The following is a 25,579-nucleotide window of genomic DNA, read 5'->3' on the forward strand; positions in this document are numbered from 1 at the left end:
TTTGAGGACCCAGATTTCTGAACTATATTTCCTTTCATTTCTGCTTGCAGACGGGCCAGTTCTTTCCTGAAGGCACCAATGATACCTTGCTAAAGGCGGAGATAAAAGCCAACACACAGGGTCAGTCTGGTTCTTCTCGAACATTCTAGAGCTGCAGTGGCTGTGCCTTTCATGTTACTGCAGGAAGCAGATTTACCGCATGATCTACCACTGGGAAACACGGCTTTCTAACTTTTCAGCTCCCGATACCAATTTTCTCACTGACCACTAAGCCCATGCCACAGTTTGAATTTTTTTTTTTGGCTGGGACAGTACCCACTTCAAGGTCCTAGTATTTGAATTAATTTGGGTAACAAACTGCTGCTTTGACAACAAACTCCAAATATATAATGGCTCAAATACAATAGATTTTTTTTCACTCAGGTAAAGTGTATAAGTGTTTCTGGTTAGTGCCAGAGCTTTCTTCCGCGCAGTGATTCGGGGATCCAGGCTCTTTAGCTCTTACTGCTTTGCCGCCCCAGTAAGTGCCATCTGAGGAGCTCTTGTCACCGTCATTGAACCTATGGAGTGCAAACCAGCATGCAGATCACGTGTCTGAAGTTTTATGGGCCAGGCCGTGGTGCCTATGTGTCTGCTCATATTTTACTGGTGACCACAGTGCACCTAAACACAAGGAAGGCTAGGAAGAGAGTTTAGCTCTACTCCTGTGCCCAGAAAGGACAAGAAACAGCCAATCTCTCTACTGCTTTGGGATTCTGAGCAATCTGTTTGACCTCTCTGTGCCTCAGCTTCTCAGCTGACCATAATGGGTTTTTGTGAGGTTACGGGGTCTGGCATGAAATGAGCACTGTTAAGTATAGCTGTCATAGAAGTTGTTTTACATGGCTTCTCAATTTTTATCTTGTGTGATTCAGCCACCCTGCAGGGAAGGCAGAGAGAATACAGACTCAGGGACAGATTCGTACCTGGGACTCTGGTGGCCTGTTCTGGGATCCTCTGCCTGCTTTAGTGTGCTTTCCACAACAGTGCGTGATATTCTGAAAGAATACCTTAATGTGTACGTTCTAAGTCAGGGCCGGGGGAAGTGTCTTCATTTAGGAAAAAGCTGAAATACCCAGATCTATTAAAGCAATTCCACCAATGTTTTGATGTACTTCTCCATCTACATGTTTTAATTACGCCCTTTCATTTCCTCCCCAGTACCAAAACATAAAACTGCTTACGAAGCAATTTTTTCCTAAAAAGCCTATTTTTATTTGGTTAAGCCTTTCTGGGAGAATGCCTGGGAGGAGCCAAAAGTGAGATTCCCCCTATCCCCTACCCAAAGGAAAAAAAGGAAGAATCAGATGGGAAAGGGTGTGTGGCTTTAATTTCTAATTTTTTAGACTTAACCACCAAATACTTAAAGAGTAAGATTTTTGGGACTTCCCTCATGATGCAGTGGCTAAGAATCTGCCTGCCGGTGCAGGGGACACGGGTTCGAGCCCTGGTCCGGGAAGATCCCACATGTCACGGAGCAACTAAGCCCATGTGCCACGACTACTGAGCCTGCGCTCTGGAGCCCGCGAGCCACAACTACTGAGCCTGCGTGCCTAGAGCCCGTGCTCCGCAGCAAGAGAAGCCACCGCAATGAGAAGCCCGCGCACCGCAGCCAAGAGTAGCCCCCGCTCGCCGAAACTAGAGAAAGCCCGCCTGCAGCAACAAAGACTCAATGCAGCCAAAAATAAATAAATAAAATAAGTAAATCTATTTTTTAAAAAGTCAATTGAATTTTTTAAAAGAATAAGAGAAACAATTCTTTTAGGGTAGAGGTTTCAGGGCTTTTCAAAAAAATATTTATTGGGGCTTCCCTGGTGGCGCAGTGGTTGAGAGTCTGCCTGCCAATGCAGGGGACACGGGTTCGAGCCCTGGTCTGGGAGGATCCCACGTGCCGCGGAGCGGCTGGGCCCGTGAGCCACAGCTGCTGAGCCTGCGCATCTGGAGCCTGTGCTCCACGGCGGGAGAGGCCGCGACGGTGAGAGGCCCGCGCACCGCGATGAAGAGTGGCCCCCGCTCGCCGCAACTAGAGAAAGCCCTCGCACAGAAACGAAGACCCAACACAGCCAAAAATAATAAATAAATAAATTAATTAAAAAAACAAAAAAGATTCTTTACATGAGTCCTGTAAGCAAATGAATATTTCCTTGGGGTTGAAAGTGAGATATTTCAGACAAAATGGGATATTTAGGGGCAAGTTCTGGAGTTTGCGTGGGGTGTGCTCTGGCCCATTTTCTCATGCTGTGCATCCCAACCTCCTCTCCCAGAGCGATGCCCCTTCTTCAGGGCTTTCTCCATCAGCTGTGCCTCCTGTTCCTTTACGTATCAATCCAGATCTTTGGGGAACGGGCTTGTGTCATTATTTCTTCCAAGACAAAATCCCAAAGGTGTCGTAGTCACAGTACTTTCTCACTGCTCATCCTCAGATCACACTGCCACATTCAGGGTTCTGCCCCACACCCCTGATGACCCAACGCCACGTCCAGTGTGTACTGGACACTGGTGAACATTTGTCATCTTGCCGGGGATGTTCATCACAAACTCATGCCTCCAGTGAAGGTCTACCTTCTAGTGATGGTCACCTGTCCCAAACGGCATAATCAGATTTCTTCTCCAATTTTTGAAGACTAGAATGTTAAAAGACAGTTGGTTCCTCTCCTTATTACTTAAAACTATTAAATGTCTTTCCTTTATTTAAACCAAGTGGTCCTCAATCCTGCCTGCTCATTCGAGTCACCTTAGAGGAGCTCTACACAAGTAAGGATGCCCAAGCTCCACCCACGCAAGACTCTGAGTCAAATGGTCCAAGCATGGGTATATTTTTAAAAATTTTCCCAGGTGACCCCCATGTGCATCTAGGGTCGAGAACTCTGAGCAGAGTCCCGTCGTGAGAGAGACAAGCCTAGAGAAGCATGGACGGGAATAAGTGCGTATGTATTTAGCATTTTGCCCCTGTGCAGGGCTCCTTGAGATGTACATCTGCTGCCTCTGCCTCTCAGCACCTGGGTGAGATGCCTCTGTCGGGGAAGGCACGGGCTTCCCTCCCATCACGTAAAGCTGCTGCTGGGATGTGGCCGCTCAGCCAGGCACTGCTTTTCCAAACCTTCCTTACATCTAGGAGGGGCCACATGACAGGCTCTGTGCTGTGACCAGAGGTGGTTAAGAGCCTTCTTAACCTTCTCGTATGCCTTCCACTGGCTTGCTGGGCATGAACGCTGCTATTTTGGAAGCCACCTGTAAACGTGGCACAGACACGGAAGAGAAGAAATTCGTATCCTCGAATCATTGTTTCAAAGAGAGCTATGAGGGCAAGAACACCTAGATTATGCCAGCAAGAAACAACATTCAATGTATTAAGGCATAGAAATGTTGGCGTTTGTTTGTTGCAGCAACTGACATTACTCTAGTAGCCCGGCGGCTTCCCTGCTGTCTGATATACTGTACTACCTTGTTTATTTGGGGGGACAACATTTTTTCACCCCATCAGGGCTTGGTAGGTCTGTCTATTCCTGTGCTCTGCCCCCTCTCCTCCCTAGTTTGGTCCACAAGATGGGCTCATGAACCAGACTAGTCAAGTTCTCCGTTTCTTGGGGGGTGCATGAAAAGTTCAGGTCATGGTTTCATGACTCAAACTGGGTCAATGAGAATCTTCCCTTAGTCTCAACATAGGGGCAGCAGGCAAAGGTGTTCTCTGCTCGAGGACTCCTATTGGGAGGGGCTTGCAAGATGGTGGCACCTTGTCCACTACAGGGGACGAGCTGGCTGCAGGATGAAGACAGTGAGTGAAGCAAGGAAGGGCTGAGTGATGGAGGGAGAGGCAGGGCCTGATGTCACTGTTTGAGTCTCTGGTCTGGTGGTGCCTGAAGCCAGTGCCTGGGTGTACTACTTATGTGAGCTGAAAATTCATTAAAATGATTGTGTTTAGTTTTCATTTAGTTCCTTACTCTGCTTAGGCGAGTTGAGTTGGATTGGTGTTTCTGGCCAACACTCTGCCCCATGACGACTCTAGCTCCAGCTCACTTTCCAGACTTGTAGAGCTCACTTCCTGTCTCGCTGCTCCACTTGAGGGGCTAAGAGGCAGCTCAAAACTAACTTGCTACTCCTGGGCGTATATCCGGAAAAGAGGAAAGCTCTAATTTGAAAAGACACACGCAACCCAATATTCACTGCAGTACTGTTCACAATAGCCAAGACATGGAAGCAACCTCAGTGTCCATCAACAGATGTATGGATAAAGAAGAAGTGGGGGCTTCCCTGGTGGCGCAGTGGTTGAGAATCTGCCTGCCAATGCAGGGGACACGGGTTTGAGCCCTGGTCTGGGAAGATCCCACATGCCGCGGAGCAACTAGGCCCGTGAGCCACAACTACTGAGCCTGCGTGTCTGGAGCCTGTGCTCTGCAACAAGAGAGGCCGCGATAGTGAGAGGCCCGCGCACCGCGATGAACAGTGGCCCCCGCTCGCCGCAACTAGAGAAAGCCCTCGCACAGAAACGAAGACCCAACACAGCCAAAAATAAATAAATAAATTTATTAAAAAAAAGAAGAAGTGGTATATATATACCATGGACTACTACTCAGCCATAAAAAAGAATGAAATAAAGACATTTGCAGCAACCTGGATGGACCTAGAGATTATCATACTAAGTGAAGTAAGTCAGACAGAGAACGACAAATATCATATGATATCACTTACATGTGGAACCTAAAAAATAGTACAAATGAACTTATTTATAAAACAGAAGCAGACTCACAGACATAGAAAACAAATTTATGGTTACCAAAGGGGATAGTGGGGCAGGGGGAGGGATAAACTGGGAATATGAGATTAACAGATGCACACCATCATATATAAAATAGATAAACAACATGGATTTACTGTATAGCACAAGGAACGATATTCAATATCTTGTAATAAACTACAATGGAAAAGATTTGAAAAAAGAATATACACACACACACACACACACACACACACACACATACATATATATGTATAACAGAATCATTTGCTCTACACCTGAAACTAAGACAATATTGTAAATCAACTCTACTTCAACTAAAAAACAACCAAGGGAATTCCCTGTGGTGCAGTGGTTAAGAATCCATCTGCCAATGCAGGGGACATGGGTTCGATCCCCCGTCCAGGAAGGTCCCACATGCCGCGGAGCAACTAAGCCCGTGCGCCACAGCTACTGAGCCTGCAAGCCACAACTACTGAAGCCCGTGCGCCTAGAGCCCGTTCTCCACAACAAGAGAAGCCACCGCAATGAGAAGCCCGCGCACCGCAACGAAGAGTAGCCCCCGCTCGCCACAACTAGAGAAAGCCTGTGAGCAGCAACGAAGACCCAACGCAGCCAAAAAATAAAGAAATTTATTTTTAAAAAGTTATATATAAGGACTTCCCTGGTGGCGCAGTGGTTAAGAATCCACCTGCCAATGCAGGGGACACAGGTTCAAGACCTGGTCCGGGAAGATCCCACATGCCGCGGAGCAACTAAGCCCATGTGCCGCAACTACTGAGCCTGCGCTCCAGAGCCGAGGAGCCACAGCTGCTGAGCCTGCGTGCCACAACTACTGAAGCCCACGCACCTAGAGCCTGTGGAAGCTACCGCAATGAGAAGCCCGTGCACCTCAATGAAGAGTAGCCCCCGTTTTCCACAGCTAGAGAAAGCCCGTGTGCAGCAATGAAGACCCAATGCAGCCAAATATTAAAAAATAGATAAATAAATTTAAAAAAAATAAAAAAAAATTATATATAAAAAAACAACCAGCCAAACTTGCTGCAAAGGGAACTCTGGATTATGCCTACTCCCAAGTCTGCTCATTTTTTGAGTCTTTCCGTTTCAGTAAATGGCAGCATCTCATAGCTTCAACCCAGAACCTAAGTTACTCTTGAGTCTTCTCCTTCCTCACTCTTGTATCCAATTTAGCAGCAACTCTTGATATTTCTGCTTTCAAAATATAACTTCCTCATATCTGTATTCTCTTACGTGCATTTCCTCCAAATGGTTTCTCCAAAAAGCCCCCTAAATGGGTCTTCAGCTTCCATCTTACCTCCCTAGAACTTCATTCTTTTGTAGACACCAGAATAATCTGAGAGGTGTCCGCTCTTTCTCCTGAAAACTTGCCAGTGACATTCCTTTGCTCTTAGAATAAAGTTTAGAATTCTTTACCAAGACCTTCAAGGCCTTGCACGGTCTGGCTCTTCCCTGCATTTCAATCTCAGCTCACATCACCACCCCTCACTTCTCACACTCCAGGGGCCTGGACTCTGCATTTCCAAGTCCCCCCCCAGTTCCTTTGTACCTTTGGGCTTTTACCCCTGCTGTTCCCACCTCCTGGGAAGTCATTCTTTTCTTCTTCCCACGGCCATCCTTCCACACAGAGGGCTCCCGGACCTATGTAATCCTATGTATTTCCTTCCTAGGGCAGTCTGTAATTCTCTTGGCTACTTATTCCTTTGCTTGTTTATTACTTGCGTCTCCCCATTAGCATGTAAGCATCGTCAAGGCCATTCATAGCTGAATCTTGGGCCTGTGTCTAGGGTATAGGTGGTGCTCAAAGCACAGCTCTCCTCTTCATGTGGCAGGCCCTAAGGGGGTCTTCACAATGCAGCCTGAAACCCCGCAGACTAGAAATTCTCTATGCTTCCTATTGGTTCCAGAGTTTGTGATCCTCCTGAACTAAATGTAAATCAAATATAATATCTTGATTAATATTCATTAGGTTGGAGTGATACAGGGACATAGAGCCTGGTAATTTAAGAGTTGTAGCTGTCTTCATGGAATAAGTTTTCCACTAGGAAGTTAACACTCTGTCAGTCTTAGTCTGCTTGGGCTGACATAACAAAATACCATAGACTTGACTCAAAGAACAGACATTTATTTCTCACAGTTCTGGAGGCTGGGAAGTCCAAGATCAAAATGCCAGCTGATTCAGTTCCTTGAGAGCCCTCTTCCTAGCTTGCCACTTTCTCCCTGTGTCCTCGTAGGGCAGAGACACATCTTTTTCTCTTCCTCTTCTTATAAGGCCAGAGTTTTATCTAATTAGGGCCCCACTCTTAGGGTTTAACTTAACCTTAGTTACCTCCTAAAAACCCCGCCTATAGATACTGTCACATTGTGAGTTAGGGCTTCAACCTGTGAATTCTGAAGGAACACAGTTCAGTTCACAGCAGTCTCTAATCCCTTTAAGCGCTTTCTCTCATTTGTTTTTCAGTACCTCAGCATTCCACGTGAGTAGTGGATCTTTGTATGAATCATAATATTACTGTAAACATGTCAAGTCCTAATGATTCAAGAAATCTGATAGAGGAAATAAGTTTACATCTTTAAGACAACTGTATAAAACCTTCTCATATACTCAAAACACCTCATCTCAGTTTAAGGGACATTTGTACTTAAAGAATTTTAAGGAGAATTTCCAGCCTTTTGAGGTTTTAAACTAAGCACAAACTTTGTTTTTCTTTTCTTTCTTTTTTTTTTTTTTTTTTACTGAGTATAAGATCTGCGTATTTCCTGGTTATAGAGGTAGGAAATAGAAGAAATTAATACTTCAATTTTGTTTTAATTGAATACTTGTAAGGAGCTCCCTTTTCCCACTCACGTTAAAATCTAACTCAAAACACATGAATTTGTAACACCTCAAATGCTGAAAAGATGTGGGCAACTATACGCCCGATTGTCTATTCTTTCTAGTTTGGTTATATTCAGTTGTCATTATGGTTATTGGTGAAATAGAGATGGAATGTTTAAAAATGGACTTTATTTTTTAGAGTTGTTTTAAATTAACAGCAAAACTGAGCAGAAAGTACAGAAATTTCCTATATACTCCCTGCCTTTCCACCTTGGCCTCCCTCATGGTCACCCTCTCCCACAAGAGTGGTACATTTGTCACAACTGATGAACCTACACTGACACATCATCATCACCCGAAGTCCACAGTTTACATTAGAGTTCACTCTTGGTTTTATACGATTTATGAGTTTGGACAAACGTACAATGACATGAACCCACGATCAGAGTATCATACAAAATTGAGTCATTGTCCTAAACATCCTCTGTGTTCCACCTATTCATCCTCTTCCTCCAAAGCCCTGGCAGCCACTGATTCTTTTTACTCTCTCCATGGTTTTGCCTTTTCCAGATGTCATAGAGCTGGAATCATGACTATGTAGCCTTTTCAGATCAGCTTCTTTCACTTAGTAAAATGCATTTAAGTTTCCTCCAGGTCTTTTCATGGCTTCAGAGCTCATTTTTTTCTAGCGCTGAGTAACATTCTATTGTCTGGATGAACCACAGTTTATTTATCTCTTCACCTACTGAATGCTTCTGAGTTTTGGCGATGGCGAACAGAGCCGCTATAAACATCTTCGTGCAGGTTTCTGTGTGGATACAGATTTTCAACTCATTTGGGGAAATACCAAGCGGAGTGCTTGCTGGATCATATGGTCAGAGTATGTTTAGTTTTGTAGAAATTTAATTAAAAAATTAACAAAATAACTTGTAGATGGTTAAATGTTCACCCCACCATAAGGGTGTCCTACGAGGGCGTCAGGCCAGGAGGGTGCATACTGGGTTGAAATCCAGGGGGAAGCTCCACCTATTCAGTTCCCACAAAGCTGCCCCGGGAGCTGCCTTAGATCATTTTTTTTTTTTTTAAACATCTTTATTGAAGTATAATTGCCTTACTATGGTGTGTTAGTTTCTGCTTTATAACAAAGTGAATCCGTTATACATATACATATGTTCCCATATCTCTTCCCTCTTGCATCTCCCTCCCTCCCACCCTCCCCATCCCACCCCTCTAGGTGGTCACAAAGCACCAAGCTGATCTCCCTGTGCTATGCGGCTGCTTCCCACTAGCTAGCTATTTTACATTTGGTAGTGTATATATGTCCATGACACTCTCTCACCCTGTCACATCTCACCCCTCCCCCTCCCCATATCCTCAAGTCCATTCTCTAGTAGGTCTGTGTCTTTATTCCCGTCTTGCCACTAGGTTCTTCATGGCCCTTTTTCCCCCTTAGAGTCCATATATATGTGTTAGCATACTGTATTTGTTTTTCTCTTTCTGACTTACTTCACTCTGTATGACAGACTCTAACTCCATCCACCTCATTACAAATACCTCCATTTCATTTCTTTTTATGGCTGAGTAATATTCCATTGTATATATGTGCCACATCTTCTTTATCCATTCATCCGATGATGGACACTTAGGTTGCTTCCATGTCCTGGCTATTGTAAATAGAGCTGCAATGAACATTTTTGTACATGACTCTTTTTGAACTATGGTTTTCTCAGGGTGTATGCCCAGTAGTGGGATTGCTGGGTCGTATGGTAGTTCTATTTGTAGTTTTTTAAGGAACCTCCATACTGTTCTCCATAGTGGCTGTATCAATTTACATTCCCACCAACAGTGCAAGAGTGTTCCCTTTCCTCCACACCCTCTCCAGCATTTATTGTTTGTAGATTTTTTGATGATGGCCATTCTGACCGGTGTGAGATGATATCTCATTGTAGTTTTGATTTGCATTTCTCTAATGATTAATGATGTTGAGCATTCTTTCATGTGTCTGTTGGCAATCTGTATATCTTCTTTGGAGAAATGTCTATTTAGGTCTTCTGCCCATTTTTGGATTGGGTTGTTCCTTTTTTTGTTATTGAGCTGCATGAGCTGCTTGTAAATCTTGGAGATTAATCCTTTGTCAGTTGCTTCATTTGCAAATATTTTCTCCCATTCTGATGGTTGTCTTTTGGTCTTGTTTATGGTTTCCTTTGCTGTGCAAAAGCTGTTAAGTTTCATTAGGTCCCATTTGTTTATTTGTGTTTTTATTTCCATTTCTCTAGGAGCTGGGTCAAAAAGAATCTTGCTGTGATTTATGTCATAGAGTGTTCTGCCTATGTTTTCCTCTAAGAGTTTGATAGTGTCTGGCCTTACACTTAGGTCTTTAATTCATTTTGAGTTTATTTTTGTGCATGGTGTCAGGGAGTGTTCTAATTTCATACTTTTACATGTATCTGTCCAATTTTCCCAGCACCACTTACTGAAGAGGCTGTCTTTTCTCCACTGTATATGCTTGCCTCCTTTATCAAAGATAAGGTGACCATATGTGCGTGGGTTTATCTCTGGGCTTTCTATCCTGTTCCATTGATCTATATTTCTGTTTTTGTGCCAGTACCAAACTGTCTTGATTACTGAAGCTTTGTAATATAGTCTGAAGTCAGGGAGCCTGATTCCCCCAGCTCCATTTTTAGTTCTCAAGATTGCTTTGGCTATTCGGGGTCTTTTGTGTTTCCATACAAATTGTGAAATTTTTTGTTCTAGTTCTGTGAAAAATGCCAGTGGTAGTTTGATAGGGATTGCATTGCATCTGTAGATTGCTTTGGGTAGTAGAGTCATTTTCACAATGTTGATTCTTCCAATCCAAGAACATGGTATATCTCTCCATCTATTTGTATCATCTTTAATTTCTTTCATCAGTGTCTTATAATTTTCTGCATACAGGTCTTTTGTCTCCTTAGGTAGGTTTATTCCTAGATATTTTATTCTTTTTGTTGCAATGGTAAACGGGAGTGTTTTCTTAATTTCACTTTCAGATTTTTCGTCATTAGTGTATCGAAATGCAAGAGATTTCTGTGCATTAATTTTGTATCCTGCTACTTTACCAAATTCATTGATTAGCTCTAGTAGTTTTCTGGTAGCATCTTTAGGATTCTCTACGTATAGTATCATGTCATCTGCAAACAGTGACAGCTTTACTTCTTCTTTTCCGATTTGGATTCCTTTTATTTCTTTGTCTTCTCTGATTGCTGTGGCTAACACTTCCAAAACTATGTTGAATAATAGTGGTGAGAGTGGGCAACCTTGTCTTGTTCCTGATCTTAGTGGAAATGGTTTCAGTTTTTCACCATTGAGGACAATGTTGGCTGCGGGTTTGTCATATATGGCCTTTATTATGTTGAGGAAAGTTCCCTCTATGCCTACTTTCTGCAGGGCTTTTATCGTAAATGGGTGTTGAATTTTGTCGAAAGCTTTCTCTGCATCTATTGAGATGATCATATGGTTTTTCTCCTTCAATTTGTTAATATGGTGTATCACGTTGATTGATTTGCATATATTGAAGAATCCTTGCATTCCTGGGATACACCCCACTTGATCATGGTGTATGATCCTTTTAATGTGCTGTTGGATTCTGTTTGCTAGTATTTTGTTGAGGATTTTTGCATCTATGTTCATCAGTGATATTGGCCTGTAGTTTTCTTTCTTTGTGACATCTTTGTCTGGTTTTGGTATCAGGGTGGTGGTGGCCTCGTAGAATGAGTTTGGGAGTGTTCCTCCCTCTGCAATATTTTGGAAAAGTTTGAGAAGGATAGGTGTTTGCTCTTCTCTAAATGTTTGATAGAATTCACCTGTGAAGCCATCTGGTCCTGGGCTTTTGTTTGTTGGAAGGTTTTTAATCACAGTTTCAATTTCAGTGCTTGTGATTGGTCTGTTCATATTTTCTATTTCTTCCTGGTTCAGTCTTGGCAGGTTGTGCATTTCTAAGAATCTGTCCATTTCTTCCAGGCTGTCCATTTTATTGGCATAGTGTTGTTTGTAGTAATCTCTCAAGATCTTTTGTATTTCTGCAGTGTCAGTGGTTACTTCTCCTTTTTCATTTCTAATTCTATTGATTTGAGTCTTCTCCCTTTTTCTCTTGATGAGTCTGGCTAATGGTTTATCAATTTTGTTTATCTTCTCAAAGAACCAGCTTTTAGTTTCATTGATTTTTGCTACTGTTTCCTTCATTTCTTTTTCATTTATTTCTGATCTGATCTTTATGATTTCTTTCCTTCTGCTAGCTTTGGGGTTTTTTTGTTCTTCTTTCTCTAATTGCTTCAGGTGCAAGGTTAGGTTGTTTATTCGAGATGTTTCCTGTTTCTTGAGGTAGACTTGTATTGCTATAAACTTCCCTCTTAGCACTGCTTTTGCTGCGTCCCATAGGTTTTGGGTCGTCGTGTCTCCATTGTCATTTGTTTCTAGGTATTTTTTGATTTCCCCTTTGATTTCTTCAGTGATCACTTCATTATTAAGTAGTGTATTGTGTAGCCTCCATGTGTTTGTATTTTTTACAGATCTTTTCCTGTAATTGATATCTAGTCTCATAGCGTTGTGGTCGGAAAAGATACTTGATACGATTTCAATTTTCTTAAATTTACCAAGGCTTGATTTGTGACCCAAGATATGATCTATCCTGGAGAATGTTCCATGAGCACTTGAGAAAAATGTGTATTCTGTTGTTTTTGGGTGGAATGTCCTATAAATATCAATTAAGTCCATCTTGTTTAATGTATCATTTAAAGCTTGTGTTTCCTTATTCATTTTCATTTTGGATGATCTGTCCATTGGTGAAAGTGGGGTGTTAAAGTCCCCTACTATGATTGTGTTGCTGTCGATTTCCCCTTTTATGGCTGTTAGTATTTGCCTTATGTATTGAGGTGCTCCTATGTTGGGTGCATAAATATTTACAATTGTTATACCTTCCTCTTGGATCGATCCCTTGATCATTATATAGTGTCCTTCTTTGTCTCTTGTAATAGTCTTTACTTTAAAGTCTATTTTGTCTGATATGAAAATTGCTACTCCAGCTTTCTTTTGATTTCCATTTGCATGGAGTATCTTTTTCCATCCCCTCACTTTCAGTCTGTATGTGTCTCTAGATCTGAAGTGGGTCTCTTGTAGACAGCATATATATGGGTCTTGTTTTTGTATCCATTCAGCCAGTCTCTGTCTTTTGGTGGGAGCATTTAATCCATTTACATTCAAGGTAATTATCGATATGTATGTTCCTATTCCCATTTTCTTAAATGTTTTGGGTTTGTTATTGTAGGTGTTTTCCTTCTCTTGTGTTTCTTGCCTAGAGAAGTTCCTTTAGCATTTGTTGTAAAGCTGGTTTGGTGGTGCTGAACTCTCTCAGCTTTTGCTCCTCTGTAAAGGTTTTAATTTCTCCATCAAATCTGAATGAGATCCTTGCTGGGTAGATTAATCTTGGTTGTAGGTTTTTCTCCTTCATCACTTTATATCCTTCATCACAGTATATCCTGCCACTTCATCACAGTATATCCTGCCACTCCCTTCTGGCTTGCAGAGTTTCTGCTGAAAGATCAGCTGTTAACCTTATGGGGATTCCCTTATGTGTTATTTGTTGTTTTTCCCTTGCTGCTTTTAATATGTTTTCTTTATATTTAATTTTTGATAGTTTGATTAATATGTGTCTTGGCGTGTTTCTCCTTGGATTTATCCTGTATGGGACTCTCTGTGCTTCCAGGACTTGGTTAACTATTTCCTTTCCCATATTAGGGAAGTTTTCAACTATAATCTCTTCAAATATTTTCTCAGTCCCTTTCTTTTTCTCTTCTTCTTCTGGGACCCCTCTAATTCGAATGTTGGTGCGTTTAATGTTGTCCCAGAGGTCTCTGAGACTGTCCTCAGTTCTTTTCATTCTTTTTTCTTTATCCTGCTCTGCAGTAGTTATTTCCACCATTTTATCTTCCAGGTCACTTATCCGTTCTTCTGCCTCAGTTATTCTGCTATTGATCCCATCTAGAGTATTTTTAATTTCATTTATTGCGTTTTTCATCATTGCTTGGTTCCTCTTTAGTTCTTCTACGTCCTTGTTAAATGTTTCTTGCATTTTGTCTATTCTATTTCCAAGATTTTGGATCATCCTTACTATCATTATTCTGAATTCTTTTTCAGGTAGACTACCTATTTCCTCTTCATTTGTTAGGTCTGGTGTGTTTTGACCCTGCTCCTTCATCTGCTGTGTGTTTTTCTGTCATCTCATTTTGCTTATCTTACTGTGTTTGGGGTCTCCTTCTCACAGGCTGCAGGTTCATAGTTCCCGTTGTTTTTGGTATCTGTCCCCAGTGGCTAAGGTTGGTTCAGTGGGTTGTGTAGGCTTCCTGGTGGAGGGAACTAGTGCCTGTGTTCTGGTGGATGAGGCTGGATCTTGTCTTTCTGGTGGGGACATCCACGTCTGGTGGTGTATTTTGGGGTGTCTGTGGCCTTATTATGATTTTAGGCAGCCTCTCTGCTAATGGATGGGGCTGTGTTCCTGTCTTGCTAGTTGTTTGGCATAGGGTGTCCAGCACTGTAGCTTGCTGGTCGTTGAGTGAAGCTGGGTCTTGATGTTGAGACGGAGATCTCTGAGAGATTTTCGCCATTTGGTATTACGTGGAGCTGGGAGGTCTCTTGTGGACCAGTGTCCTGAAGTTGGCTCTCCCACCTCAGAGGCACAGCCCTGATGCCTGGCTGGAGCACCAAGAGCTTTTCATCCACACGGCTCAGAGTAAAAGGGAGAAAAAATAGAAAGAAAGAAAGAAAGAGGATATAATATAGTGAAGTAAAATAAAGCTATTATAAACCAAAGCTATACAGACAAAATCTCACCCAGAAGCATATACATATACACTCACAAAAAAGGAAAAAGGGAAAAAGTAATATATCCTGCTCCCAAAGTCCACCTCCTGAATTTGGGATGATTCGTTGTCTATTCAGGTATTCAACAGATGCAGGCACATCAAGTTGTTTGTGGAGTTTTAATCCGCTGCTTCTGAGGCTGCTGGGAGAGATTTCCCTTTCTCTTCTTTGTTCGCACAGCTCCGGGGGTTCAGCTTTGGATTTGGACCCGCCTCTGCGTGTAGGTCGCCTGAGGGCGTCTGTTCTTCGCTCAGACAGGACGGGGTTAAAGGAGCAGCTGCTTCGGGGGCTCTGGCTCACCCAGGCCGCGGGGAGGGAGGGGTACGGAGGAGGCGGGGCGAGCCTGCGGCGGCAGAGGCCGGCGTGACGTTGCACCAGCGTGAGGCGTGCTGTGCGTTCTCCCGGGAAAGTTGTCCCCGGATCACGGGACCCTGGCAGGGGTGGGCTGCACCGGCTCCCAGGAGGGGCGGTGTGGAGAGTGACCTGTGCTCGCACACAGGCTTCTTGGTGGCGGCAGCAGCAGCCTTAGCGTCTCATGCCCATCTCTGGGGTCCGCGCTGATGGCCGCGGCTCGCGCCCATCTCTGGAGTTCGTTTAGGCGGTGCTCTGAATCCCCTCTCCTTGCGCGCCGCGAAACAAAGAAGCAAGAAAAAGTCTCTTGCCTCTTCGGCAGCTGCAGACTTTTTCCCGGACTCCCTCCTGGCTAGCACCGAAGCCCGAGCCTCAGCTCCCAGCCCCGCCCGCCCCGGCGGGGGAGCAGACAAGCCTCTCGGGCTGGTGAGTGCTGCTGGGCACCGATCCTCCGTGCGGGAATCTCTCCGCTTTGCCCTCCGCACCCCTGTGGCTGCGCTTTCCTCCGTGGCTCCGAAGCTCCCCACCTCCGCCACCCGCAGTCTCTGCCCGCGAAGGGGCTCCTAGTGTGTGGAAACCTTTCCTCCTTCACGGCTCCCTCCCACTGGTGCAGGTCCCGTCCCTATTCTTTGTCTCTGTTTTTTCTTTTTCCTTTTGCCCTACCCAGGTACGTGGGGAGTTTCTTGCCTTTTGGGAGGTCTGACGTTTTCTGCCAGCGTTCAGTGGGTGTTCTGTAGGAGCAGTTCCACGTGTAGATGTATTTCTAATGTATCTGTGGGAAGGAAGCTGATCTCCGCGTCTTACTCTTCCGCCATCTTCTCTACCCTCCTGCCTTAGATCTTGTTCGCAGTCTTTTCCTCCTTGGGGCCTGGCCTGGTATCTGTGCTTAGAGCTAGTTTGCCCATTTCTTCTCTTTCCTAGAGAATTCATCTTCTCCAAGTTTGCTGGGATGGGGAGTGAAAAATTTTGTGTCTCTATTGTACCCCTTGAATGCATCCCTTCCTCCTAAACGCCCCATTCGCCCAGGACACATCTGAAACCCAGAGAGCCATCTGCCATCTGCTGAGTCTCAGATTTAATCCTAATGCAGGCCTCAAGGTTAAAGGGCCTGTTTGCCTCGGTCTCCAATAGCCTTTAAAAGTCAATCCCCATAAAAAGCTTCATTCTTCCCCTGTCCAGAAAAAACCTTTTTTTGTCTTTTACCCTAAATATATTTGCCTACACCAGTAGGTGGCAGTATTTCTATGCTTTTCTCCCCTCCATGCTCTCCTAAAAACAGGATTGATGGGAAAGCAGAGTGGGTTGGAACAGTATGAAGGGTTCCCCTCCCCACCCCAAAGGAGAGCATTACCTTGTTAGTTTTGTTCATTTGAGAACAGATGATCTTTTACTTTTTCAAGTTTTAAACTTTAAAATTCTTTTTATTTTGAAACCATCTCAAATTTACCTAAAAGTTGCAATTATAGTACAAGACCCTTAGCTTTTTCAGAATATTTTGAGAGTTAGTTGCTGTTGTGAGGTGGCATCACCACCGAGTACTTTGTATTTCCTGCAGACAAGGGCATTCTCCTACACAGACTCTAGACGGCCTTCAAAGTCAGAACATTGGCAATTGTGCGTCACTATCCCGTAAGCCTCAGATACCGTTCAAGTTTCACTTCTTGTTCCAGTGATGCCCTCTACAGCAGACGGACCCAGTCCAGAATGACCACTGCACTGAGTGACCATGTTCCCTTCCTTAGAAGCTGCCACGGTGTAGTTAGGAGTTCCCTGCATCACAGAGCCTGTGGAAATGGTGATGCAGGAAAGAACACTCCTTTCTTTGTTTGCGAGTCTGATCCATCTGGATAGAGTATTTAGCCTACATGCTGAGTCTTGTAAAGGCTCCAAACAGGAAGCCTCTAAATTAGCCAGCAGCGAGTTTCTAAGGTATGCTGATTTCAATCACTGTTAGCAGTTCTCTTTCTTACTCACAACAAAATAATTCCGTTTAGGCAAGAGCTCAGGCTTCAAGTTCTTTTTTTTTTTTCCTCCAAATCCTTTGTTCTGATTTATTTAGGTTACCGGGATGCCATATTCAGTTTTCAGACATTTTCACCAACCGCAGTTGAGGACAACCGTGCGTGGGTGTCAACCATGATGTTGCTTTTCGATTTGACTACCTCCACTTCCTGCCAAGGAGTTTCTTTCTACGAGAAGGTAATCAGATTTGTGTAGGTTCTATGTCTTAGTTCTTATTTCTTTAAATATTTCACTTGTTCCCTCCATCTATTTCTCTTCTTGGGAAAATCCACTATTCTCTAAGATTTAGTGTAATGGTGCCTTTTTTTGACACCTTAGGCCAAATTGGTCATTCCCCTGCGCTCTATCTGCCCCTCTCTCTGTCCTGGTACTCGCTGGTCTATATTGTAACGATTTGCTTCTAGATCTCTTCTCTCCACAAGGCTTGGGGTTTATCCAGGGTGGCAATCGGTCTGTATTCATTTTGTATCCCTATTGCCTACGACAGGGCTTGACATCTAACAATGGTCAACTTCAACCGCTCTTTCCTTTAGATATTTCTTCTCATATTTTAGTCTAACATTTTTCTCAACTTAGATGGCACATGTTTTTAGTTGTGGAAAGTGGAATAGAAAGCATTATCCCATAGGCTGATGACATGGTTTCATTATCAATAACTAGGAGCTGTCTTAATAGACATCGAATTATTGTCAGAGAACATAAGATAGTGTCTTTGAAAACCTAAACTGTCATTTTATTTTTTTAAATTTTATTTTAAATTTAATTAATTAATTTATTTTGGTTGGGCTGGGTCGTAGTTGTGGCAGGCAGGCTTCTTAGTTGCAGCTCACGAGCTCTTAGTTGTGGCGTGCATGTGGGATCTAGTTCCCTGACCAGGGATCGAACCCAGGCCCCCTGCATTGGGAACGCAGAGTCTTAACCACTGTGCCACCAGGGAAGTCCCTAAACTGTCGTTTTCAAGGCTTGTTGCTAATGACTCTACATAGCTCAATTGCTTTAAACTTCTTGGAAGTTAAAATGTTTCAAGACGTTTCTGGCTCTTTACTAAGATTTTTAAAAATGGCTGCAAACAGCGTTTGGTAAGATTCATTAAAGACACTTGCCTGGTGAGAATTATCGTGGGTGTCCATGGCCTGCGACTTGACTTTAAGGGTCCATTTGTCTGCAGGCTGAAGTAGACCTAGAACTGCCCTCTGGGGAAGACCACGTCTCCTGCCGCCTCTAGGGCTGCCTCCTTGTAGAGCGAACGGCCTTCTGCTTGTGCACATTGTAGTTTGTTCTCTAAACCTACCCCCTGCAAGCCAGCTGACAAAGTGAAGGGGTGCGGACCTGACTGTACTTTGTAATATATAATCTGCACTTCAGATAGTTCCCAGAGTAAAACCCCAAACTCTCTGCTGACCAATATTTATAAAAACCAAGAAATAATATTTATAGGAGTTTGTCTGAAGCATAATGTTCGGTACATCCCATGGAAATCCTTCATAAGTGATAGGTTTTGCTCTCTCACTGTCATTCTCATCTGCTTCCTCCTCCTTGCTATTATTATGATAAAGGGGACGCAATGCACCTGTTCCCTAGGTTTTGCTAGATCCCCTAGCAGTCATTCTTGGACTGGATGGACTGCTGAAGTGCTATCCACACACACTGCACTCGTTTGGTGTTTTGTAGAGCTCCGTTTCCTAAATGGGTGAGCCGTATAAGACAGTGGTTGAGAGCTTGAGCTTCGGAGACATGTTCCTGATTTGAATCCTTGCTCTAACCCTGGTCATTCCCCTTGCCGCCTGTGTGACCACTGGCAAGTTACCTGATCTCTCTAAGTCTCCGTTTCCCCTCCTGCAACATAGGGTGAGAATACCCTTGACGGGGTGGCAGCACCAATTAAACAAATAATTCATATGCAGCATTTAGCACAGTGCCTGAGCCCTAGTAAGTACTCAATATATTTTCAAAAACTATTTTAACATAGTTATTAACTGCACGTTGGTGTGCCGTCATTGGCCCACATGGGGGTAACATTAAAGGACAGAGGTCCCCTGTGGTGTTGCAGTCGGGATTTGCGGGGGGAGCGGATATCCAGGGGAAGATCACTCCCCGAAAGCCTTGGGGTCGGGTGGGCTCCTGGTGGCTTCCAGGAATAGCCAGGAGACCAGCGTGGCTGGAGAGCGAGGGGCTGGGGGCTGGGGGAGTAGTTCACTTAGGCCTGTGGCCTCTGGAAGGATACTAGCTTTCGCTCTGCGTGAGACGGGAGCCAATGGAGAGTGTGGGTGTGGAAGATACTCTTCATTGCATCTCACAGTTTTCTCCTCCCTCCCTCCCTCTTTCTTTCTCTCTCTCTCTCTTTCCTTTTCTTTCTCCCTCCCTCCCTCTCTCTCTCCCTCCTTCTTTCTTCCTTCCTCCCTCCCTCCCTCCCTTCCTTCCTTCTTTCTTCTTTCCTTCCTTCTTTCTCTTTCTTTCTTTTTCTTCCTTCCTTCCTTCCTTCCTTCCTTCCTTCTTTTCTTCCTTCCTTCCTTTCTTTCTTTCTTTCTCTCTCTCTCTTTCTTTCTTCCTCCCTCCCTCCCTCCCTTTCTTCTTTCCTTCCTTCTTTCTTTCTTTCTTTCTTTCTTTCTTTCTTTCTTTCTTTCTTTCTTTCTTTCTTTCTTTCTTTCTTTCTTTCTTTCTTTCTTTCTTTCTTTCTTTCTTTCTTTCTTTCTTTCTTTCTTTCTTTCTTTCTTTCTTTCTTTCTTTCTTTCTTTCTTTCTTTCTTTCTTTCTTTCTTTCTTTCTCTCTCTTTCTTTCTCCCTCCCTCCCTCTGTCTCTCCCTCCCTTCCTCCCTTCCTTCCTTCCTTCCTCCCTCCCTCCCTTCCTTCCTTTCTCTCCCTCCCTCTTTCTTCCTTCCTTCCTTTCTTTCTTTCTCTCTCTCCTTCCCTCCCTCCCTCTTTCTTTCTTTTTTTAAAAAAATAAATTTATTTATTTATTTTTTGGCTGTGTTTTGGGTCTTCATTGCTGCACGCGGGCTTTCTCTAGTTGTGGTGAACAGGGGCTACTCTTCGTTGTGGTGCGCGGGCTTCTCATTTTGGTGGCTTCTCTTATTGTGGAGCACGGGCTCTAGGCATTCGGGCTTCAGTAGTTGTGGCACGTGGGCTCAGTAGTTGTGGCTTGTGGGCTCTAGAGCACAGGCTCAGTAGTTGTGGCACACGGGCTTAGTTGCTCCGTGGCATGTGGGATCCTCCCAGACCAGGGCTCGAACCCGTGTCCCCTGCACTGGCAGGCAGACTCCCAACCACTGTGCCACCAGGGAAGCCTCCTTCTTTCTTTCTTTCTCCCCTCCTTCCTTCCTTCTTCTCCCTTTTCTCTCCTTCTCCTTCTCTTTCCTCTTCCTCCTCAGTGGGAAACTTTTCTTCAACTTGCAGTATCAGGTCAACTATGTCCCTGGACAGCTGATGGGCCTTCAGAGCAACTATGGAAAGTGTGACTTGTGTGACTTTTCAGGTTGTGTTCTTTGTGTTGACAGCCAGAAATCTAGTCTACATCAACATTCTGATCAAAGCAAAGGCCCCTTTTTGGCAATAGAGTATCGGTTTGATGACTTGTCTTGGTTATCTGTACAACATCCTCGCAGCAGTAGGTGACTTCAGAATTCATACCATAGTTGGTTATTACTTTGTTGGCTGCATGATTGTGTGGTTACTAATGATTTTCTCCACTGGACCATAAGCTCCATTAAGGCAGAGGCCATGGTGCTGCTTTAAAATTCAGCACTGTGTCCCCAGAACCCACTACACTGTCCTGTATACTTAGTAAATAATGGTTGAATGAATGAATACATTAAATCAGTATGATAATTTTTATTTTTTTTACTGCTATAATGCTGGAGCCAAACATTATGAAACCTTTGTTCAGAGAGCCATAAGCAATTATATTGTTGGATAAAAATCTATATATTTAAGAATACATTGCAAGACTGTATTTTCTGCCAGCAAGATGTGGGTCAGGGGTCCCAGCTTTGGTCCTGATTTAGCAATTGTCTGAAATGTCCCCGCTCTGCCAATCTGTTGGAAAGGCAGACAAGAAGATTTCAGAGGAATGGTAAGATTTGATAAGAAAACCCATTTTTCTGTGTGTAGATAAAAGAATTCAGGAGACTCAGTTAAGCTTTTTTATATTAAAAAATTTTTATATTTAATATGAATACATAAAAATATAAACCTATATAAACATCTCATTTTTTACAGATCTTATACAACTATAAAATAAAATAAATATATCATTTAGTGCCAACACAATTATGAAGCCAATGCCATTCCAATGGACAGCATCAGTGAACCTGGGTCGTGCCTCCCCTTGTGAACATCACACTGCCTGCTCCCTGCTCCTGTCTTTCGCTTGGCAGGTTCCACATCATTCTCTGAGTTAATGCAATTCCCTGAGTGTCACCCAACACTCTCCTTTTCTCAAAATATTGCAAAATATATATTCCTTCTGCCATCTGCAATGCAATTTACCTTTTACCTTTACTGGCTTAAAAATGCCTTTTTTATCTCTTAAGTCCATTTCTGCTAAGCTCACCAAACGGTAAGTGCTGTTACCTGGTGACCATGTGATCAATAAACATAATGGCAAATAAAATCATCTTGCATTCTCAGACATAAAGCAGACATCCCAATGGCCCAGAAAGCGCTTACATTAAAATTTTTTGCATTACTACTGAAATGAAAAAAATTTTTACTAATTGTGTAGAAAAACTTGAGCGTATCCAAAAATGTATCAGAGGACAGACAGTAGCTTAAAAATATTAGGCTAAATAGTTATTTACTGTCTGTTTATTTAGACCCAAAAATCGATTTGGTATAATTTCTTTGTGTGTGTGTTGGAAGGGGTGGTATGTGGGTGTGGGTGTGTGTGTGTATGTGAAAGAGAGATGGAGATTGAGAGAGATTGAGAGCTAGAGAGAGAGAGAGAGAGAGAGAGAGAGAGAGAGAAGAGTTACTCGTTAAGCATTGGGTTGGTTGGCCAAAACGTTCGTTCGGGTTTTCCCGTAAGATGTTTTGGAAAAACCGGAACGAACTTTTTGGCCAGCCCAACATAATTGTTTAAGCTGGTCTTTAAATTTTGATGGGTACACAATCTCTTATAGAGGTCTTTGAGGAGAATCAGGCAGAATGTTTGCCTCTGGTTATTTTCAAGATTTTTAACATTAAGATGGAATTCTTGAGATGAAAGTTACTATGTAAAATAAATAGAGTTTGAGAATGCATGTCCTGGGCGAATGCCAGGACTATTGTTTTTTATTTTCCACTTAAGTCAAATATTTAAAAATTTTGTTTGGAGATGGTGTTTATCATTTTGATATATTCTAGACTATTCATCAGATAGTTTATCTAAAACTTATTGGTGTTTATTTAGATTATAATAAACAGGTTAGTTATCTGTTTTTTAGTCTTTTGTAATTGTCATGAGGCAGACTTCAGTTACAGTGTCAAGTTAACTTTTTTCTTGACTTTACACAAACATTTTCTGAAAGGTTCTGTGAATTCTTCAAAAATACAATAGACTTTACTACTGCCAGAGAATGTATGTGTCTTAAATTTGAGTTTTTGAACTCTAACATCTGTGAACATTTGAAATGCATTTATGTTTCAAAATCAGATTTTGAAATTAACATGGAATCTGTATCTTGAAAATGTATGAGAGTCTCAATATTTAAATGCCCATGTTAACAAAAAGTGTAAGGACCTCAAATTCAATTTTGTGTTTTATTTTCTAGTTCTATTTATAGAGCAATTCTAGTGGTTTACAAATAAAATATGTTAGTTTTTAAGTAGCAAAATACACAGATGCTAAAATTTGGTTTTTAAATTTAATTCTGACTTTGATAAAGAGCAAAGCTGTATTGCAGAAAGACCATGGAATAGAAAACTTAACATGGGAAATCTTATTTCATATTCCAAATCCATGACTACTTGGAGACAGCCATTATTATTTGATTATTTTTTGTTTTCAACCAGATGTTTGGTATTAGGTATGCCTGGCTGTAGTGCAGCATAGCTAATAGGCTTATTTACTTATATGGAGTGTTTGCCATTGTGATATCCTCAGTGTAATGCCTGTTTATCACAAGTTTTGCTCATTATTTTTATTAGGTCCTAATGGTTATTACAATGGCTTTTAAAATCTTATCCTAAACCTTAACCCCAAAGCATTTAAGTTTCATTGCCACAGGGAGATACTGTTAAAGTAATTTCGGTAAAGTGTCATCATTCCCCAAACAGTGATTTTTTTCCTTCTAGTTAAGATTATGGTAAGGAGGCTGTGTGTATGTACTTGCAGTTATACAATGTTCACTGTGAATATCACTATTTAATTTGTTGACATACTGTAGAGTACAAAATATAAACTCAAAATGTTATGTTATTTGAGAGGGATCAAGATGGAGGAGTAGGAAGACGCTGAGCTCACCTCCTGCCATGAACACATCAAAACCACAGCTACAGGACTTCCCTGGTGGTGCAGTGGTTAAGAATCCGCCTGCCAATGCAGGGGACACGGGTTCAAGCCCTGGCCTGGGAGGATCCCACATGCTGTGGAGCAACTAAGTCCATGTACCACAATGACTGAGCCTGTGCTCTAGAGCCTGCGAGCCACAACTACTGAAGCCCGTGCACCTAGAGCCTGTGCTCTGCGAGAGAAACCACTGCAATGAGAAGCCCGCGCACTGCAACGAAGAGTAGCCCCCGCTTGTCGCAACTAGAGAAAGCCCTTGCGCAGCAGCAAAGACCCAATGCAGCCAAAAATAAAATATAAATAAATAAACAAATAAATAAATAAATAAAACCCCCCCAAAACACAGCTACATATAGAGCAACTCTTGCTGAGAATCACCTGAAGACTAGCAGATGGCTTTTCTACAACCAAGGCTGTAAAGAAAGAGCCACATGGAGTCTGGTAGGAGGGGAGGAGAAGCAGTCTATTCAGGACCCACACCCCTAGTGGGTGACCCAGAAGAGGAGGGGGATATCACAGGCTCGGGGATCCTCCGTAAGGAGTGAGGAGCTCGAACCTCTAGTCAGCTCGGAGACCTGGAGCCAACTCAGAAGTGTGGCTTCAACCCCTCAGGACCCCAACCATGTCCCCAACCCAGGTGGAGACTGCCATCACACCAGGGAGAAGCCCAACTCCCTCAGGGCTCCTGCTCTAGCCCCTTGGGCCCCAGCCCCACCCCTCAATAGGAGAAGCCCAGGCTCACACATGGCTCCAGTTCTAGCCCCTCCAACTCCAGCCTTACCTCCCACCAACATGGAGGCTGCCAGCACACGCAGGGAGAAGATGTAGCCTGTGCTCATTTCAGCTCCAGCCCTCCCATCAAAGCCACTGGGCACACATAGACTCCATACAGATGCTCCTACACAAGGACACACCTTCCAGACCAGGATATGTAACTGTTTTGCCTAATTTCATAGAGACAAACATAGAAAGTTAAACAAAATGAGAAGAGGGAAGATTATATTTCAAACAAGACTATGTTTCAAACAGAGCTGAAGAATATAATAACTGAAATGAAAAATACATTAGAAGGGATTAACACCAGATTAGGTGATACAGAAAAACACATAGCGACCTGCAAGATAGATTAGTGGAAATCACCCAATCAGAAAAGTAAAAAGAAAAACAAATTTAAAAAATGAAAATAGTTTAAGGGACCTCTGGGACAATATCAAGTGTACTAACATTTGCAGTATAGGCATCCCAGAAGGAGAAAAGAGAGTGAAAGACACAGAAAATGTATTTGATGAGATTATGGCTGAAAACTTCCCTAACCTGTAGAAGGAAACAGTTACCTAGGTCCAGAAAGCACACCAAACAAAATGAACCCAAAGAGACCCCCTACCAAGATATATTATAATTAAAATGGCAAAAGTTAAAGATACAGAGAAAATTTTGAAGGCAGCAAGAGAAAACCAAAGAGTCACATACCAGGGAACCCCCCCATAAAGCTATCAGCTGATTTCTCAGCAGAAACTGTGCAGGCCAGAAGGGAGTGGCTTGATATGTTTAAAGTGCTGAAAGGGAAAACCTACAACCTAGGATACTCTACCCAGTAAGATTATCATGCAGAATTGAAGGAGAGATAAAGAGTTTCCCAGACAAGCAAAAACTTAAAGAGTTCATCACCACTAAACTGACCTTACAAGAAATGTTAGAAGGTCTTCATCATGTGAAAAAGAAACAACTATAACAAGAAATAAGAAAATATAGAAAGGGAAAAAAATCTCACTGGTAAAGGCAAATATACAGTAAGGTAGTGGATCAACCACTTAAGTAAGTATAAAGGTTATAAGACAAACATTGTAAAATGAATGATAACTACAATGAACATTTAAGGGTAACCATGAAAATGTAAAATATGACATCAAAAACACAAAATGTGAGAGAGGGAGAGTAAAAATGTAGATCTTTTAGAATGTGTTTGAACTTAAATGACTATCAGCTTAAAACAAGTAGATATAGTGTAAGTCAACATATATAAACTTCATGGTAACCACAAGTCAAAAATCTACAATAGATTCACAAGAATTAAAAAGAAAGGAGCCAAACATAACACTAAAGAAAATCATCAAACCACAAGGGAACAGACTAAAAGAAGAAGAAAAGAACAGGGAAGAACTACAAAAAAACAACCAGAAAACAAGTAGTAAAATGGCAATATTACATATCTATCAATAATT

General features: G+C 42.7%; 1 long non-coding RNA gene across 3 annotated transcripts in view; it reads left to right on the forward strand.

Annotated features, from left to right (window-relative positions):
- The first annotated feature begins 14,880 nt into the window (after window positions 1-14,880).
- LOC137769590 (uncharacterized) overlaps window positions 14,881-25,579 on the forward strand; it is a 51,829-nt gene continuing 41,130 nt past the window's right edge. Inside the window, exons 1-2 of one of the 3 annotated variants that reach the window (XR_011075007.1) lie at window positions 14,881-15,278; window positions 16,912-17,051. This is a non-coding gene — a long non-coding RNA (uncharacterized lncRNA). The remainder of the gene's footprint in view (window positions 15,279-16,911; window positions 17,052-25,579) is intronic. The other 2 variants (XR_011075009.1, XR_011075008.1) reach the window with 2 other exon arrangements.

This window comes from Eschrichtius robustus, chromosome 9 (assembly GCF_028021215.1).
Source record: "Eschrichtius robustus isolate mEscRob2 chromosome 9, mEscRob2.pri, whole genome shotgun sequence".
NCBI lineage: Eukaryota > Metazoa > Chordata > Mammalia > Artiodactyla > Eschrichtiidae > Eschrichtius > Eschrichtius robustus.